The sequence below is a fragment of the Megascapheus bottae genome, chromosome 3 (genome assembly GCF_031878675.1).
Source record: "Megascapheus bottae isolate mThoBot1 chromosome 3, mThoBot2.hap1, whole genome shotgun sequence".
NCBI classification, from domain to species: domain Eukaryota; kingdom Metazoa; phylum Chordata; class Mammalia; order Rodentia; family Geomyidae; genus Megascapheus; species Megascapheus bottae.
Genome location: NC_143511.1, coordinates 72,206,876 through 72,213,904, shown reverse-complemented (window position 1 = coordinate 72,213,904; position 7,029 = coordinate 72,206,876). Strand labels below are relative to the sequence as shown.

Here is a 7,029-nt window from a genome sequence, read left to right as displayed (position 1 = left end):
GCAACCACTTCCTCCGCGACGCGTTGCTAGGGGAGAAGAACGCCGTGGCGCCGCAAGGCCACTTCCGGTCGGGCGGTTGAAAGCTCTGTTAGGCCTTCTTGAGCAACTCCTGCCTTCCCGTCTACCAATGCACAGCGTTTTCTACATCATGGCCGTCGCTGCGGAAGGTACTCCGGCTGTATTACACTTGTATCCCAATAGCTCCAGGAGTATAAGTGCATAGGGGTGCGTGTGTGTGTGTGTGTGTGTGTACACGTTCCAGTCCTGGGACTTGAACTAAGGCCTGGGCCCTGCCCCTTGAGCTGTTGGGCTCAAGGCTAGCGTTCCTCCACTGGAGCCACAGCTCCACGTTCGACCTTTTGGAAGTTCATCGGAGATGAATCTCATGGACTTTCCTGCCCAGGCTGGCTTTGAATCACCATCCTCAGCTCTAAACCTCCTCCTGTTCTAATGGATATGGATTTGAAAGCCAAGTCTCCCAACCCTGGACTCCTTCTTTATTAACCCAAAACACATTGTGAATTTCCGAAATTGAATAAAATTTTTTTGCCAGAAACTTTGAAAGGCTGTACCTTCACATTGAGGATTTCTCAGCCTTCCCACAAATCAATATTTTGAAGCAAACAACTCTTTACTCAAGGAGCTGCCCTCTAAGATGTTTAGCAGCATTCCTTCCCTCATCTCGTTAGATTATCAGCAGCACCATCTCAAGCATTACAAAAATTACTCTAGATCTGGCTAGTGTCTCCAAGGGAGAAGGATACTAGAAAAAAAAAGATGCTCTATTAGATTTGAATTTTAGATAAATAATTTCTCAGAACATGTATTCCATAGGTATTGTGTGTGACTATATGGAAACAATATGTGGTTAAAAATTTAATCACATGCCAGGTGCGATGACTCACCTGTAATCCTAGCTACTCAGGAGGCTGAGATCTGAGGATCAAGGCTCAAAGCCAGCCGGGCACAAAAGGACCTGAGACTTATCTCCAGTTAACCTCTAGAAAACGGGAAGTGGGGCTTGGCTCAAGAGTAAGGTGGTAGCCTTGAGCTGAAGAGTTCAGGGACAGTGCCCTGGCTCAGGGGTAGAGAAGTAGCCATGAGCTGTAGAGCTCAGAGACAGTACCCAGACCAAATTCAAACCCCATGACCCACCAAAAAAAAAAATTAATTAATCATAGTTACATTTAGCATTGTATTAAATGGAGTGATCTGAACAGCATTTCTAAGTTTTGATATGAATGCCATTAACATTTTCTAATATCAACATTGACTTGAGACTTCTATAAGCTTTATTTCATTGGATGTTCATTCTAAATAGGCCAAATATGAAGTTATTCTAAAATGGAACTCTCCACTTACTAATAGTCACAGGTAGTCAGAAAAATAAAACCTTTCCTTTCTAAGTAGGGAAAGAAATATTTCAGTGCACATATATTTTAAGAGTAACATTACAGCGGTTTTTTTGTTTGTTTTGGATCAACACAGGGTCTTGAACTTTGGCTGAATGATTGGCTGATGCTCTTCTACTTGAACCTTAGCTCCACTTCTGGCTCTTTGCTGGTTAACCACCACCACCCACACACACACACAAAAAAAACCCACGTTAATATCATACTGTCTTTCTTTACCTCTCCTAAACTCCATCCTTAATGAATGCAAGAAGTTCTTACTGTATTATCTCCAGTTTTTCTCACATCTACTGCCCTTTCTTTCCTAGCTCAATCAGTCACTTCTATGAAGAAACCCGTCTTCTAATTTGACTATTCTTCTGTTATTTCCATTTGGGATAGTAGAAATAATTACACAGCTCATATAAGCTGCTTCTAATGGATTGATCCTAACTGACAGAATCCCTGCTTACTTGGATCCAAACCAGAAAGCCAACTGGTTCCAAAGCTGTCAGAGACCATGTTGGTTTCAAAGGTGTCCACCAGAGGGTGCCACCCACCTTTGCAGATTCTGTGGCAGACTTCTCATTGCCAAAGTTTATAATGGTTATAGTTTCTTTATGGTAAATAATCCATATGACTAGTTGTGTCAATAAAAAGGGAAAGGGAAAAAAACTCCAGGAGCCAGGAGTTTAGCCTAGTGGTGAAGTGCTTGCCTTGAGAAGCTCAAGGACAGTGCCCAGGCACTGAGTTAAGCCACGGGACTGGCAATAAATAACTAAAGATAAAACTCAACGTGGGCATGGTGGCTTATGCCTATAATCCTCGCTACTCAGGAGGCTTAGATCTGAAGATCACAGTTCAACGCCAGCTGTGCATTAAAGTCCTTGAGACTTATCTCCAGTTAACCCCCAGAAAACAGGTAGTAGTGCTGTGGCTCAAGTGGTAGAGTGCTAACCTTGAGCTGAATTGCTCAGGTACAGTGCCCAATCCTAGAGTTCAAGTCCCAGTACTCACACACAAAAAAGGAGATACATTTAAATCATCTAAAATACCAATGATCTTGATAGTTATGCATAGAAAAGGATCTCAAACCAGTTAACAGAAATTCAAATAATTAATTTGGCTAGTAATAGTAGGAATGCAAATTATCATTTACCTGGAAAAATTTATAAAGACTATAAAGGAAGCAGTAGCCAGTTTTAACAAGGCCAGTGGAAGGGGGTACAGCTCACAGTTTTCTGTGTCAAAGCTCATAAGAATTAAAGATAATAATAATTGAGATAACTTCTTACAAAATAACTTGGTGATTGCAATTCCAATAGTAGATGACTCCAAGCACTACTTAAGCCCTTAGAAAATATTCGCTCCCTTTTACTCAATTATCTTGTAACTTACTGGAAATGACTCAAAAGGAGACAGAAAACATAGTGTCATTCTGACACTATGTTAGCTAAGTCACACCAATCTAGAGTTCATAATCAGGGTTTGAGATTGTGCCTTACAGTGCCTACTTCCAGGTTCTATTTTCTTTCAAAGTCCACTCACAATACCTATGATCTACCTGGACCTGCCAATTTCTGCATTGTTCTAGTCATTTCTATTTCTGAGGCTCTTTTATCTAAAGATAACTTCAATGGGCTATTTAACTACTTCACTAGTTACCAAAAAGTAATGTTTCATTTAACATTTAGAATTTTTTTGCCGGTCCTGGCCTTCAGCTCAAGACCTGAGCACTGTCCTTGGACTTTCTCAAGGCTAGAACTCTACCACTTGAGCCTCAGCACCACTTCCAGCTTTTTGCTACATATGTGGTACCTAGGAATCGAACCCAGGTCTTCGTGCATGCTAGGCAAGCACTCTATCACTAGGCCAAACTCCCAACCCTAGAAATCTTTATTGAATGATTTTTTTTTCTAGAAAATAAGGGATTGTGGAGGAGGCTTCACTGTGTAATAGAGTTTCATTCTGTATTCTCCCTTTTCTTTCTAAAATGAAAGATGCTTGTGAGCAGCGGTTAGTGTATGAATTGGCATGCCAGGGCAAATATGTTGGAGAATGACTGGGGCTGCTGAGCAGTGTTGACTTGTGCCCATAAGTCCTTTGGGATTAGAGCCTAGTCATATGAGCTTCTCCCAAAATATCCTGCTGCTTGTGGGAAAGTGTAGGAGAGGTTATGGCAGCTGGTTTTGTTCAGGGTTAGCATTAAATTAAGGGATGAGTGATGGAAGAAAAGTAAGGAAGATGAAGGCATTTCTGGGGAGTAATTAAATCTGAACTGAACTGGACTAGCATTCATACCAACTCTGATCATGTTAATAATAAACAGTCATGGGGCCAGGAGTTTGGCCTAGTGGTTAAAGTGCTTGCCTAGCATGCACGAAGACCCGGGTTCGATTCCTTGGTACCACATATATAGAAAAAAAAAAGCTGGAAGTGGTGCTGAGGCTCAAGTGGTAGAGTTCTAGCCTTGAGAAAGTCCAAGGACAGTGCTCAGGCCCTGAGCTCAAGCCCAGGACTGGCAAAAAAAAAAATAATAATAATAAACAGTCATCTTTCCCTTTCTCATCCCTACCTTCAAATTCTGTAATTCAAGTTTTGTAATGCATTTATTTATTTATTTATTTATTGCCAGTCCTGGAGCTTGAACTCAGGGACTGGGCACTGTCCTCAAGCTTATTCAAGGCTAGCACTCTACACTTCAGCCATAGTACCACTTCTGGCTTTTTCTACATATGTGGTACCAAAGAATTGAACCCAAGACTTTGTACATGCAAGCACTGTAACACCCAAGTCATGCTCCTGGCTCTATAGCATATATTTGATATACTGTTTGGGTTTTTTAAAAATTTTTTGCCAGTCCTGGGGCTTGTACTCAGGGTCTAAGCACTGTCCTTGGGCTTTTTCAAGGTTGGAGCTCCACTACTTGAGCCACAGCACCACTTTCGGCTTTTTCTATGTATGTGGTACCAAGGAATCAAACCCAGGTCTTCATGCATGCTAGGCAAGCACTCTACCACTAGGCCAAACTCTCAGCCCCTTGTTTTTTTTTATTGTAATTAATGAAAGGGTTACATGATATTTGCCAGATAGAAGGTGCATTAATTCACATACATTGATACCCTTTCACATGTCTTGGTACTGATTACCCTCCCCCCCTCCCGTCTTGGTTTTCCCCCCTTCCCTATCAAATAACCAAATACAAATAAATTCAATATATCAGATAACAAAGTGAGATACTATAACAATATGAGATACCCAAGGGACAGCAAAGGAGATGAGAGATAACATAGTACATTAAGGACAACAATCATTCGTTATATGGCTTTTGTTTCAATATCCTGGAGGTCCTTTCAATTAGCTCAGCCCCTGGTTTTTTAAAGTTACAACCCCAGATTTCATCCAGCTCCAGGCTGGTAATATGTAGAATGTGGTGGGAAAATCATCCACTTTGGTTTTCTCTTGGGAGATAGAGCCAGTCATTCCCCTTTGGAGGATTTCATGAATGTGCTTCTTGGTAGCTTCCAATTCTCTTTGGAACAGTCTGCCCTCAGGACATCAGTGGCATAGGGTTAAGAAAGTAATATGTAATTGTTTATGTAATGGGACATTCTAGAAAAAGATGGAGTGTTCTGGAATTGTGCAGAGAATGCACAGATGGTGAGTGGAAGTCAAACTGAACTAATCCTTCCTCTCTGAACACTAATATTTTCTTATGGTCCTTATGTTCACAGTATCTGGACACTATTTGTATAGCACTTTGAACTTGGACATTGTTTTCCTATGCCTTGTCATAGGACTCCATCAGGGACATGAGATATCTGCAGGTATCTAGCAGGTTAAGGGGCAGGTCAGCATTAAAGTCCAGTTTCCTCCCCCCTTCTGCCCTTCCAACCCATACGTGTTTATCTTTCTGCCCAAAAGTAAATGTTGCTTTCCTGTTCTCACAGTTCATAAGGCAAGGGTGAGTCAAAAGCATTTAACTCTTGATTCACTCCCTAAATGAATTTCTTTCCCAGAAAATAGCCATCAGGGGCTGCTTCAGAAAGATGTCATTAGAAATACAGAGAAACTACCAACATGAGTGTTCTCTCCTTTCTTGTAGCAAGTACCTAGTCACAAAAATATTCCACCTGGTTATATTGTTATATTTTACTGTTTAACAAGTACAAATTGCATTTTGAAGATATAACAGGATGTCATGATCAGTGTCTATATTGTGGAAAGCTAACTGATGCTATTTAGCATGTGCATTACCTCTAAAAGGATTGATGTTATTCTAGCACATTGAAATTAAAAGCATGGAAAGACAGCAAGTGCAAGGTCATACTGACCTTCCTAGTGTTTCTTAAAAGCAGGAAATAAAATTCTCACATGCAAGTTCCTTATACTTAAAGACAGGATGTCATGTAGACCTTGTTAAAACAACTCTTCTGTTCCTCACAAAATGTAGTTTCAGGAGCCAGGAGTTTGGCCTAGTGGTAGAGTGCTTGCCTAGCATGCAAGAAGACCCGGGTTCAATTCCTTGGTACCACATACATAGAAAAAAGCCAGAAGTGGTGCTGAGGCTCAAGTGGTAGAGCTCTAATCTTGAGAAAGTCCAAGGACAGTGCTCTGGCCCTGAGCTCAAGCCCAGGACTGGCACCCCCCCCCCAAAAAAAAAATGTAGTTTCAACTTCGTCTTGGTCCATGGAAAATATAAGTATCTGATTCTGACTACTTCTTCAAGTCTTCCTTTCTAGGGTTCCTTCTAATGTGCACTAAATGAAATTGAATCAAATTGTATTAATTCAGTGACTTGTAGTAAGTGAAATTGTAGATTTCATTTAATTACGTTCATTTAATTCTTGGTATGGCTGAGATGCTAAGAAAACGGAAATGGGGTTCTGCTTCATCTCACACATTTATAATCACTATTTTGTTTTGAGAACAATTAAAATTACTCTTAGTAATTTTACTTAGTAAAATTTTACTTAGTAAAATTACTCTTAGTAATTTTAATAGCTATGGGCAAGGCTGGGATGGTCCTGTGAAGACAACTCCCCCATCCTGATTAAATCTCTTTAAATACCTTATGTTACCTAGGTAACTGGCACACCTGGGGGCAGTCCCCCCACACACACACTTCCCTGAAGTCACATGCTGGACCCCTGTCACACCTCCCATTCAACCATGGGGAGGGTCCCAGTGGGAATGGCTCACTCAGCAGACTTTCCAGTTGTGGAGAGTTCTGTAGCCTCTGGGTGGAAGATCTATGGATTAAAGCCCACCCAAGAGTGCTCTCATATAGTAGAGAGTTCTGGATATGGTTGTGTTGACAGGTCATGTGAGAACCCAGTTTTAGATGTAGCTTAAAGAAAGCCATTTTGGGGTCAGCAACCTCAATCTTAGGCCCTCAGCCCTTTTCCCCTAAATCAAGTGGTCAGACTCGTTCTGACCACAGTTGTTAACCCTTCCATCCCAAACTGCACATATCTTCAGTCTCCAGTTGCATCTGCGGAATGCTGTCCACCTGGGCCTGACCTCACCTGTTGACCCCCAGGGCTAGGTCCAGCGGCAGCTGCACAAGTGTTAACTGCCCCTAATGGTGCCTGGATGTGACCTTAAAATTGCTTATGATAAGGCTAACAGCAAATTT

The 7,029-nt window shown here is 41.4% G+C and overlaps 1 protein-coding gene across 2 annotated transcripts in view; it reads left to right on the top strand.

Moving 5' to 3' along the window:
- Positions 1-66: 66 nt before the first annotated feature.
- Ptgr1 (prostaglandin reductase 1) overlaps positions 67-7,029 on the top strand; it is a 29,293-nt gene continuing 22,330 nt past the window's right edge. Inside the window, exon 1 of one of the 2 annotated variants that reach the window (XM_090330427.1) lies at positions 67-167. The gene's annotated coding sequence lies outside the window, so the exon portion shown is untranslated. The remainder of the gene's footprint in view (positions 168-7,029) is intronic. The other variant, XM_090330429.1, reaches the window with a different exon arrangement.